Raw genomic sequence first — 13,979 nt, 5'->3', positions numbered from 1 at the left:
AATCAAGGAGCAGCACATTACTGCTACGCGGGTGAATTTTAAATCTTTATATCTCCATTTAGTGTATGATAAAGTCGCATTTTTGACCTTTTGTGCCCGCCCTTTGCAACCCGAGCAACAAACCTATGCAATGCCGCAGCTTTTTATGGTCTAATTAGCTATATTTAATATCATAGTTTACTCATATTTTCGTAAATTAACAATCTATCCCTGTCTTTTTTGTTGACAATTAATGTCATAAAAACATAAAAAGCTGGAAATGGCTAATGATATATATACATATACTCATAATGCACACGTAACCATCGTAAAATTGCGCTTCAAAAATTGCAGATGCTAACTACAGACAACAGAACCATGCTACAAATACACAACAATGAAGAATATTGTAAAGCCTTTGATTGACTGACTGAATGAGCGTTTGTTTACCCTCTACAATTATTTTGTTTTTACCAACTATTTACGTCTGTCAGGTTCGTTTATGTTGAAATCCGCCAAAGGTCAACTGTAATTAACACGTCAACTGCCAAGGTGTCGTAAAAGTGTCAGTTCACCATATATTTTTTACAGGTTAAATCAATAATGCAAAAAATGCATCAACCATTTGTCGCTATACAGAACTCTCCGTTAAGCGACGTCAGCTTCGCGATGTAGTAGAGTAGCCAAATGCTGTCTAACATCGTTACGGATGAATCTCTCTCTCTCTCTCTCTCTCTCTCTCTCTCTCTCTCTCTCTCTCTCTCTCTCTCTCTCCTCTCTCTCCTCTCTTTCTCTCTCTCTCTCTCTCTCTCTCTCTCTCTCTCTCTCTCTCTCTCTCTCTCTCTCTCTCTCTCTCTCTCTCTCTCTCTCTCTCTCTCTCTCTCTCTCTCTCTCTCTCTCTCTCTCTCTCTTGCTACTTTGTACTTGAAGTAATTGGTGTTATTATTTAGAACGCTTTGCTTTTGGCATCGAGAGCTGGTTTTCCACGGGGACACCTGTTTGTGTGCGTATATATATATAATATATATATATATATATATATATATATATATATATATATATATATATATATATATATATATATATATATATATTACTTAAGTTTCATGCATCTGCAATCATCTTCTCTCTGATGATTGCAGGATGCATGAAACTTAAGTAACAGATATTATTACTTTGTACTTGAAGTAATTAAAGTAATTTATGTTATTATATATATATATATATATATATATATATATATATATATATATATATATATATATATATATATATATATATATATATAATTTGTCAAAAGTCCAAACTAAATAAAAATGACCATTTATATGTACAAGGAATCCAAAAAATACCAAGAATTCACCGTAATTGTATCGAAAGGGTGCTGTCGAGGTTCAAATTTATCAGCGTTTCAAATATCGAGTGTATAATATGATGCACGGTTCACAATGATGCAGGGCTAAACGCAGCGCGGGCAAAACGTTTCGTTCAAAAATAGTCTCATATTGAATAGGGTGCTTTGTGTGTATTATCTCTCACTCTCCATGTCGCCATTCATATCAAATGGAAACATCATATCCAACATGTCTGACTGGATTTTAGGGGGAGAGACGTAGACGATTATCGCCCGGTAAAATTGAACATTTCAACATCTTCCGATAATTCACCTGATATTGCTTTATCTTCAGTGAGAATATAGGAATGCCAGGCTGAGCGAGGTTAATAATTTTACGTCTCATCCATTTGACTCGGTAGTTTGTTTGTTTGTCATAAACGCGATTCGTATCGCAACAGCAATTTATGATTCCAGGGAATTTTTATGTGTTTTGTCAAAAGAGAAAGAAATGTTTTACACGTAGTTTTTTATTAAATTTCATAAATGTGGGGGTTATCTGCCTTCTGGCTAGATTGTCTGCCTATCCATGGACAGGTCCTGTCTGTAGTTGGTCAGTATATCTCTGTTTTATCAGTAATGTTTTTCGTTAACTGCCTATTTATCAACAGTAGCAGTATTCTGTGTCTCTCTATCTGTCTGTCTGTCTGTTTGTCCGTTTGTGGCTTCAGCTGTCTATCTGCTTACCGTTCTCCAGTCTGTTCGTCGTCATGCTTACGTGCCATCCATTTACTGCATCACTCCCCACACCTTATTCTTTATCCGTGCCCCCTCTCTCTCTCTCTCTCTCTCTCTCTCTCTCTCTCTCCTCTCTCTCTCTCTCTCTCTCTCTCTCTCTCTCTCTCTCTCTCTCTCTCTCTCTCTCTCTCTCTCTCAACATTTTTCCCATGACACATATTTTAACTTGAAACAGTTTAATAGTTTCTACCAAGTTGAGGAAACGTGACTAACGCGTACAAAGGGAAAATGAGAAAGTGACTGCAATCAAACGCTCGCCGTCGAAACACTGGCCGCAAGTCTAACCCGATATGCTAAAAATGTAATTGCATTTTGTGAGTTAGATATATTAACAAATTTGATTTGTGCGCCGAGGTATAGAAGATAGAGCTGCGCAGCGATTGCGAAAGACGGCTTTGGCCTAGCCGCCCTTTCACTGTCGCCTCAAAAGTTTCCAAAGAGTCATTTCGCGTCGTCGAGAATAGTGGAATATATTATAGGTGAAGCGGCTTGGCACACAGCGATCCTGACAATGACTAGGGTCAGGGGGACCGTTCAGCGGTTCATATGATTAAAAGGAAACGTTCTGACAAAGGGTTAATTTAATACGCTTGTCACAATACCTGTTGTTATGATATCATACAATTAGTACATTAAAGCGAAAAAAGTGAATATTGGAGGTCCCTTAATTGGCCTTTGAGAAATATCAGCAGATATTTGAGTCGGAACTTCCTTTTTGTATTTAGCTATTGAAAGTTTTTTTCCCATCATGAAGTAGTTTGTGTGTGCGAGTGCTCTTGGGTTTTTTGGCACCATGATAGCACTTTAAAATTACGTTGGAAAATCTAATTACCAATAGCTCCATGAAATATGTGTCGTTTATTGCCGTTTCGCGAGGAAAGAAAGCTTCCACCAACCCACGTTTTCGTTCTGCGTGGTGAACGCGTGTCCGAACGTCTGCTCACGTGTAGTTTTATCTGCCCGTAAATAGGAGGAAAGCAATAACGGACAAGCGAACAAAGATGCACACACGTTTTACTTTTCTGTAAAAAAAAACGCTTTCTGAACGTCTTGCTCGATTAGCCCATCATTGTATTTTGCCGGTGGTCTACCGTTCCTTGATTATGATATAGACTGGTATCTAGATAATTTTTTTATATGATGATCATCACTTTTTTCTTAAGTATTATGATGTTTACCAGTATTTTTGTCTAAAAGCAGCTAAAATGAGCAGTGCCGTTCCCCGCTTTCGGGGACCCCCGCTTTGAGCGAATCCCCCGGGAGAACCGCAGAAATGAGACGCAATAATGTGAACACATCATTTAATCTTTCCTGACATGAACAAAAATTATTGTAAAACGACTTTAAATTTTACATGCTCAGCGGTTTGAACGAAAGTTCAAGTAAGATGTGCTTGTCATCATATACCATTTTTTATAGTAAAATGTCAAATGTAAGATGAAATTGTAATTTTCATGAGAGGATTGATACGGTAGCGTTTCAAGCGCTGTGGGCTTGGCGTTCAACATGAGCGATCGGCCACACAATGAGTTGGTAAAATGATAGTAATTGAAATGCTCCCGTGTAAGAAAGGAAAGTCATTGAAATGTGGCTAATCAAATTGCACTGTATTCACAATAAAACGAGCCAGTTTAACAATGAACAGTACAACTGATGATGATCACGGAATAAATAACCAGCCAAGGCGGAGCAATAGACGACGTAGAAAATTTCCCTAGCTCTCATAAGTGCAAGCATACTTTTATCTTGATAAAACCTTTTTGGCCACCTTAGTTCTTCCAACCCCTTATTCCAGGGGGTGCAGCGCGAAAAAATCAGGTGAGGGGAATCGTCATGGTAACCGACCCACTGCCTTTCCGTGGTGAGGCGGGATTTTAAAAATGCAACTGCTTTTAGGGAAGGAAAAAAGCGCGATACAAATGGAGAGAAGTTCAAGTTCCAGCTTTTTGCTGCAGGAATATCATATGTGGAAAAGTGACTCTCTGAACTTCAGCGCGTGTTGATATTGTGTTTTTGTATGTTCATGGAGTGATATCAAATAGAAGGTCATGGTGAAAATTTATCTCCTGGGAGAGGATGACGTATTGTTCCTCTCTGCACATTTTTCTCACAAAGGGCATGTCTGCCTGTCGGCCATTTTCCGCTGAATATAGTCTTTCCCACTTCAATGTTTCTCAAAAGCAGCCACAGGGAAGATTTATGGGAAAAACAGTATCACCGTCAGTCAGTTTAAATTGCTTTTACGTGACTCGGGTGGATGTAATTCACAAATGTTTGAAAACAGTATCTGACGCCGGTTTTTAGTGAAAACTTTCATCGAGATTATGGCGTCTTTGTTATTGTCGAAAGGACACGAAGGGCGACGGACGGCCTGCAACCACTCCCGTCGTCGTCAGAGCAGGCAAGATATGGAGTCACGTGATCTGTGGAACACGGAAATGCAGCGTTATAAGCCACCCATCGCGTAGTGACGAGCAACCAAATTTTGTAAAAGATCTACGTCATGTTTTGTTCATCTCCAGATGGGTCTAGTCGAAGTTTGTCAGAATGTTAAAACGTTCATCGCTTTCGAAGCAGGTGAAATTTTTAACCCCCCCCCCCCCCCCGCGTGAAAAGTACAGGAAAGAAATTGGCGCCTATGTGGGTTCGATTTGACATTTTGACCGGATTTAACGATTTCGACACCCGCATCAAGCTGTCGCGACAACAAAGCACAAGGGTCACGGCCTCGGTGTCACATGTTAAGTGTACATTGACCGGCAGTCCACTGAATAATAATCAAATTGTCTATGATGAACACCACATCCGGGCGTTCAGTCATACCTCAAGCCCCTTCAAGTTCGGCCTTTTTTTGAAAATACTGCAGATAAAGACTTCTCCCTAAGTTCCTTTCTGTCTGGTAAGCTTATCTTCATGATTTAACGATATAGATAATTTGGCAGTTTTCTCCACAAATTGGTTTTCCGCCTATCAAATAATCTGTTCCTGCACCCATCCCAGTAATATATAATATATCGCTACATGTAATTGAAAGCCTATGAACCAAACAATAACATTTAGAATGATTATATTATTATTTTTTAATCTAAAATATGTCGCGAAAACACACGTCTCCTGAAGCTGCCCATCCAATTCCTAATCAGACAATACAACGACTATAGAAAGTTGAGTTTGACTACTCAATTTCAATTTTCAGTCACAATGCAGAGTATTTTATGTGAAAGCCGAACACAATAGACGGCAAATTAAAAACCAGGATGAGACAATCTATTTAATTTCCATGTCCGTTTTTTTTAGTTTAATTTAAAGCGCGCTGGTCTTTGTTGTTAATTACTTTTCATAATTAGACCTATTTTTGTAACTATATCCTTTTTCCACTTGGCTGTTTCTTGCTTTGTGTTTCATCGTTTCTGTCTCTTCGTTTTTCATCCCAAGTTATCTCAAGCAGAAACGAGCGGCAAATCGTTCACTTTGGAAGCCTGGAGGTCGTGCCTGCCACCTCGGTTAGAGGTCAACCAGAGAAGGGTCGAATGTCAGCCATCTCCAAAGCAAAATCCGCACGACACTACTTGTTGCGCGACTTGGCTGAAAAGCTGAATTATCGCAATAGCGAAAGTCAGTCGATAAAGTCGAAGTTACTTTTAAACTCGTTTATTCAATCGGAAAATAAGAATTACAATCTGCAAAATAAAGCATAACACTTTTTTCTGACATCACATGTTAATTCAATTAAGTTTATGTAACGCGACACGGTGGACAGACATAGCTGTCACAAATCAAAAGATTATATGAATTTACAATACACATGATATTAATCATATATAATAATATACACAACGCACATATCGATAGAAAGAGAACATGCGGTCATTTTTATAGGCGAGTGTTACACACAACCCGGCCTTAAGTACAGCCCAGCGAGGATAAGGTGAGGGTAGGGTTACTTCAATACATTTTGCGTTTGGATGTTCAACTATAGGTACTCCGGCCTGTGGCCGAAACATTACCCGCTTCAGACCCGACTCTTGGAATTTATGGACACATTTTTATATTTCCCTATACTTGGCCGGTGTTTTTTGCTGCGTTGAAGCACGTAAAATCATTTAAGAAGAAAAAACAGAGCCGAACGTGACCAACTTCTGATCAAGAACCAGAGATAAAAGCGGTGTGATGCTTTTGTAGACTCGTTCCGGAGTCTGAGGAGAGTTTTCACAGCCTCGTTTTGAGAAACTCGAAACTCGAAACTCGAACTTTTTCCCCATGCAGTTAATTTACGTTGGCGGCCATTTTGTATTTCCAGTATACGGCGATAAAATTCGGGAAATCTGTTTCTCAAATTCTGAACTTTGCATGGTGACCCCTGATTTATGTCCGAGAATAATTGAGAGTTTCAATGAGCGAAGTCTTGGAAAACGTTTAAAACTTTCACTTTCGACGCTACCGGGCCGCATACCCGTATAGTCCTCTGCTGAAGTAATTCTAGTTGCAGTTCCGTTTAATACATTCTCGAAACTGAGGTACCCGTGTATCTTTAATGTTTAGATTTTAACGAAAGTGATAGAGAAACTGGTCGCTGGGATCTAGTACTTGAACCCCTTTTTCATTATCTGTGATTCCATGCCGTTTATTTGATCCTAATTATGGGTTTTAGTTTACATATCCGCCCTATTCAAAAAAAATAAGAGGTAAAAATTTCAAGCCCGCATCAGACTACATTCCCGGATACACTTGTTGGTTGGCAATTGACTGCAGACACACACAAGTTGACCACACAAACACAAATTGAACAAGTCACTGCATTAAATAGTATAACACGATGTTTTTACTTGTAAAAAATCTCTTTTCATACACACTACAGCTACAAATCAGTAAACAACAATTTCTCGAAAACTTCTAAATCGTGGTTTCACTGGTCCATATTTTCTGCAGTGTGAAATAGAGATATGCCTTTCCGATGACCCAAAAGACTTCATCGTTTGCTTCCATAGTTTGAACACAGAAAGGCTTCAATTTGTACCTAACAAAAGAAAACCATGATTTTTACTCGAAATATCAAGTGTCCCCTCTACCCCCCCCGGTACCGAAGTCAATGCTGATGTCATAGGCTTCCTTTACACATGTGGCACCCCAATAATTCTGAGTCAGAACTGAAACAAATATTTACTATGTAAAATGATGACGATAATACAGATAATAATATTGATGATGGGGATAATAATATTAGTGATGATGATGATGATGATGATGATGATGATGATGATGATGATGATGATGATGATGATGATGATGACGATCATGATGATGATAATAATAATGATGATATGATGATGATCATTATGATAATAATAACTACTAATATTTTTAATTATAACATCAAATGACCTTACATTGTAAAAGTACCTTTAATCCATGTTGTAGAAATTCCTAGAAAACATAATGCTGGCTTAAAATTGATTGCGACATCGAGTTTACAATTTATTGATTTCATATTTGGATGTGAGTCGACAATGTCTTGTACAGGTGAATAAGTATGCATTTATCTTAATGTGGGGCACACAGTCTGGGAGGATGTTTATCTTTGGTACAAAGGATTGGATCAAACGGCCCGCAGGTATAACGCGCAGGTGCTACGATTCCTAACCCGTTTCGTTCGATAAAAAAACAACTGTGAATCAAAAACTTATTGCATTGGACGTGTACAGATATCGCGGCAAAGCGATTTTGCGGAAAATAGAGAGGTCGGATCGATAGAGCTATCATAACGAATTAATCTATCTGTTTTATGATAACAAGATTTTTTCAATTGAAAAGAGAAGGCACCGTCTACAAGCGACAAGCTGGATGAAAGCGTGGACGGGTCAATAATACGTCTTACAAGGAGCATCCGGAACGAATGAAGGGCTTAGCAACAAAAGAGTGTGATGAAATTGCAGTAACAAGAGCGTCGCTCCTTAGCTGCGATGAAAAAAAGCAACCACAAATGGAATGATAAAAAGATATTCACTTGCGCTGACTCGATGTAAGACCTTTCCTCCATGGTATTTCCGCGCAGATTATGAGGCATGAAAAGAAAGAAAAATCCATTTTCGTACTCGTTCAAAAGCCAGCGACCCGCACCGGCTCCCAACAATTAACCAATAAGTCAGAGGTCTTGTTATATTGGCGCGCGGGGAGACCAGCGCACGCGAATAGGAAATCTCTGAGAGTTTCCTCTGTGACAATTGTATTCTTTTTTATTGATCTGTCCTTTCTGCTAATACCGCAACTAATCAGAGAAGCTAAAGATACACTTAATACCTAAAATCCTCTCACATTATTCGATGCCAGCACTTGAAAAGGCCTGATCCAAGTTCCCGTCAAACGTCTTCTCATTGTAACTTGATTCTAATCATGGCAAGGACCTAATACGCTATTCATCGACCAATACGCCCCAATTTCCATATTTTTTTCCCCTCCCAGCAGTGATCGTCCTATTCCGATGAAGGTTAAAACCCATTCTTGTGTGTGTCTTGGTGATGATAAGTTCCTGAAACTAGCTTACAGTCTTCTATGAAGCATAACAAGCAATGAAAACGACCAGGTCATCACCAGCCATGTTTTTGATGTACACCATAGTTGACAATTTGGATTCGATTAGAACTGTTTACTGTGATTTGAAGATTTTAATCGAAAATCTTCACCTTGGACAAGATAATAAATTGATTTTACTGAACTTAAACAATCCACTTTATTCCTTGTTGTTTATCATTGATAAAAATTAATAAAGGTTTCAGATCAATCCACACACAAACATGCACAGATATATATATATCGAAGTATACAGATGTCCTCGTGGGAAATTACTGTGCTCGATGCGGAAAGCAGCTAAAGCGTTATATATAATAACATAAATTACTTTAATTACTTCAAGTACAAAGTAATAATATCTGTTACTTAAGTTTCATGCATCCTGCAATCATCAGAGAGAAGATGATTGCAGGATGCATGAAACTTAAGCAACACACACACACACACACACACACACACACACACATATATATAAATATATATATATATATATATATATATATATATATATATATGTATGTATGTATATATATAAATATATATATATATATATATATATATATATATATATATATATATATATATATATATATATATATATATATATATATATAATCGTTGTATATATACCGGTGGGCAGTAAACATGCGCAGATAGGTTAGTGAGTAGGTCGAGAAGTGAAGAAGGAAAACCGCTGATTACATTAATTCGTTATTTGACACTATGACATTGTATCTAAGTGTGTGGATATGCATTTCTGTATGAATACGTTTCTTTGTGTATCATTTCTGTATGTGTCAATATATTTCAGTATGTATCATTTCTGTATGTACCAATACATTTCAATACATTTCTGTGTGTTCATTTCCGCATGTATCATTGTAGCGTTCGTATGTGTTTTATAGTTGTTTCTCCATCTGTATCGGCGTAAGCATGTTCGTTAAAACGGTTATGTGTCGGTGATGCAAGTTATCGTAATATTTAGGATGTTTATCTGTCAGCGTGCCGCATCGTTAATCCCGATTAATCAACCGACCGTGACATATATGTGCTTGTAAATCCTGCAATTGCTTGACCACACACATCCGGAGATATCTAAATCAACCACGGGGTGTATAGCCCTTTGACACAGGGACGACCCATATTTCCCGATCGCCCAACTCATTGAACCTACATCTTGGAATCGGCATACAGGGCCACCAGCGGTACAGGGAAGGCTTTGTTGGACCAGGGTCACCAGAAAGGCGGGGTAAGGAACATCTGCTCAAATCTGAGCATGTTCAATTCTACATTAACAGACATAAGTTTCAACTCAACTACAATCAGGATGTCAAAAGGTCAAGCATGACGTCACCAAGCGTTATAAAAATATGTCTGCCAGAAGAAAGAATCGAGAACCCATAAATTGGTGTCATAAATCACATTTGATGATGTCATCGTCTTATTTTTCAAATAAACTTGTCCACTTTATTCCGTGTCGGACGGAGCTGTTATGATACTTGTTGAACGGAACCTGGACCAGGTTTGTTGATTTTGTCTCCATGAGGTATCAATGATAAGGGGAGGGGGACAGGGTGGTCAGGAACATCGTGATAGGCGTGATGTCAAGGCCTTATTTCTCTTAATAAACTTGTCCACTTTTCCCCGTGTCGGACGGTGCTGTTATGATACTTTTTGAACGGAACCTGGACCAGGTTTGTTGATTTTGTCTCCATGAGGTATCAATGATAAGGGGAGGGGGGACAGGGTGGTCAGGAACATGGTGATAGGCACGTGGAAAATTGTTGACAAAGTCCAACGAGTAGAGGTCAGACCGACTCTCCAAAGTATGAACACGATAAATTACTTGAATAAACGTGAGTGGACCATATAATTGCACTGGTTTTTACCGAACCAAGTAAAACTAACGGAAACACCGAAACAAACGCGAAAAAATATCGGATAGTTAAATTACGAATTAAAAGTAGAAAGCGCCAAACGGACAGATATTCCGCTTAAAATTTTTACAGTATTTTCCTGATCTACAGCTGGTGACAGCTCATTTTGAAGTTCTTAAGGCATGTACAGTTTTCATCGTCCAAGCTTTGTGAAAACGGAAAATTTGATTTTCTCCATAGAGTTAACACAGGGCTGGCTACCATTTTGAATTTAAAATACTAGTACCGGTAAATATTAGGTAATTTTGTTTCTCTTGTACTAAAATTTGCGCGGTGAAACCCAATTATTATTCTTGATTTAGTAAGAGTACCGTCCAAAGTTTCTTTGTGGAAGAGTTTGAGGAAAAGTTTAAGTCTTTCACTTTCGATGACGAAGTCAAGTTTGGTTTTACGCGTGTTACAGGTCGTTGACATTAAAACGAAGCAAGTCAAAGGAAGCTCATTGCATCTAGGAGGATAACTTAACTTTTTATCATCGTGCGTATATAGCACTAAAATATAATTAAGCAAGTTAGGCTATGGAAAGCGTGTTCATTCGTGATGCTCAGTCACCATTCAAATTTCGTTTTGAGATATTTGTCATTAAAAATCCTGCCATCAGTAACTATAAACTTTCAACCTGTCTCATTGCATCTTGAGCTGGGAAGTTCAAATTATAATTTCCTAGTTTTCGCACTTCCAAGCTTGTTTTTGAAGATGCGGTGGGGAGGAGGAGATGTGAGGTAAAAACGCGATGAATTACGTTAACCATGGCTTGCGCGTGATTCAATTGTCTACGTTCTTTCAGTAAAGAATATTGTTTGCAACCCTATGATTTCTAACGCGACTTCAATGTGACAGAATGAACTGACATGTCAATTGGTTAATATCCAGTAAAATTGTAAATCATACTCCTTATCAGCGCTACCCACGTGAGTTGTCATGAAGGTACTGGAACGCAGACACGGAGACCGCGTCATCTCGTACGAGGAGTTCCTCTGAGAGACGTGCGTTCCGTTGACGCGGCGCATGCGCAATTCGTTACGACGCCGCTCTGATTCTTTCAGTGCGGAAAGATGTTGCCGGGGCGAAAACTCATAATATGTCCGTCATCGGTGAGATATCTGTCCCCTTTGCAACCCGGGTTGATATCTCTACGATATTTCATTAAGTAAGCTTATATGATATGTAGTTGGATCATCCTAGCTCTGGCTAATCTATGGCAGAAGGGAATGGAATAAGAAAAGAAAAAAAACTGCCTAAAGTAAGAGCGTTGTATGCTGTAAACCAAAAGATACGGTCATCGCTTACTTCTTGCTAATAACTGTTCATAGATGACGTATATGTATGTGCGGCCGCCATACGTGTTAGGAGTACTATAGTGGGAGGGCCCATTTCAAGTAAAGAGCCTTGGTTCGCCGGTGTGTGGACAGAGCAGCGAATGTCGAGTTTAGGCGGCATTTTCAAAACGTTTTCGATAATGGGACGGCTGGATTGTCTACCTGCAGATAAAACAACCGAACTTTGAAAAGAAATCGTTCCAACGTTGCGCAAGAGCGTAATATAAGGGTTGTCGTCTGCTCTGATACAAATATTTCCGGAAGTTTAGTTGGCATGTGTTTGTTGGACGACCGAATACCATCTTTTCGTGCGTCCTGTTTGCATTCAATTTCAATAGCGGATAAATCGTATCTTTTATCGCGCGCGCCTAGCGAGGTACGAAGCCTCCATTTCTATCGTGCAAACTGGCGGCAACCTACTGATTAACCTCCATCGAAATATTAAAATGAAAATGTTGCATGGAACAGACAGGGTACTCTAATTATTGAACAGACACCCGGAAAGAAAGTCTCCCTGAATGTCTCACGGGGTGTGCGGCCAATAGTAAAAAATCTGTTACTAATAGAAAAATTGCATTTCCCCAGCTCCTCTGCATAATTTAAACCGTTGGGCCTTTGATCGCTGGTGCATACGTCCTATGCTTTCAGCATCAGAAAAATTGAATTGTTAAATAAATCCGGCGCTGACAGATTTTACCTCAAAGCGAGCGGCTTACAATACTACCCACGCTATATAAACTGCGGTTTTAATGTAATATAGGTTTGTTTTTTTTTGAGACGGGAAGGTGGATCACTATGATCCATTGTGCATGCGTGGTATTTGCATAACGTGACGCGCCTGCAATTATTCATATTAAGGAATTCTGGGGACCTGGATTAATGGCAATGTGATACTGGGTTAAATATTCATTCATAAGGCGATTGGAAATAAAAAAGAGGTGATAATGATGACGAGAATAACATAAAAAGGGATCTATTGCCAGGCATACCTCTGGCAGGACAGAGCAAAGATTTGGTAACAAGTAATGATTTGAAAAACGCAATCCGATTCCGAGGCGAACGTAACACATTAGAGCGCATTTGTGTGCCGTTTTACGATAGATTGATAATCCTGGACCGGTCAAGATGCATTCAACAACCATTAACAGGAGAAAATATAACCGCGCACCGACGGCGTAGATTCGGTGGCGACTCCTGCGATCCGCTGTCTTTCAATTGTGATGTCGTAATTCTCCCCTTTCCGATAGTCCAGAGGTCGCCTCACCGGCCTGTAAACTCGTCACCTCGCGGGTTTTTATCGACACTTTTAGGACAGGGAGACTAACAATATAAAAACATGGTATATCCGAACATCTGCTTGGCTGTATCGGATATGAGTTTCTCCGGCAGGGCCCATTAACCCCAGCCTGAGAGCACAGCTACCTCCGGAGAGGCAACGCTACAATAGCTCCAAGTCCCCGATGTAAACTAGCTAGTTCCTTTCTATGGCTTTTCCTGACCACTTTAAATCTAAACTTCGGAAATTTTCTCTTTCAATCACAGAAGAAATTAACCTGTCAGCTTTTAAGTAAGAAAATGTGTTGCGACATCTAACAATTTAATGTCGCCCTTACATCTTTATGGCCTGATAGGTGTGGCCAATAGAAACCAATAAAAAGAGTCATTCTATTACTTGAATTTTCAGACGATATTTTCGGACAATTTAATGTCATCCCCGTTGAAAAATGCCACTGATTTTTTCCTTGAAAGACAATTCATTGAAAGACAATTTCGAAAAACATAAAATTAATTATACTTGTTACTATTTCAATATCGATTTTATGAACCTGGAAGAAAAATACACTATTACATATCGGCACTGGTTGCAAACGTCTTGTATGGTTTGATTTGAGCCGACCTCGAATTCCCGCACATCGGATATGATAACAAAATTGAATACTAACGTTCCCTGGTGACATGACCAGTACACGCGGAATTATAGAATTAAGAATTTTCTGATTAAATTTTGATTGTGAGAAAATGTTCACTTCCAAGGTTTTCTTTTCA

The sequence above is a fragment of the Ptychodera flava genome, chromosome 21 (genome assembly GCF_041260155.1).
Source record: "Ptychodera flava strain L36383 chromosome 21, AS_Pfla_20210202, whole genome shotgun sequence".
NCBI classification, from domain to species: Eukaryota; Metazoa; Hemichordata; class Enteropneusta; family Ptychoderidae; genus Ptychodera; species Ptychodera flava.
Note: the sequence above shows the minus strand (reverse complement) of the source record.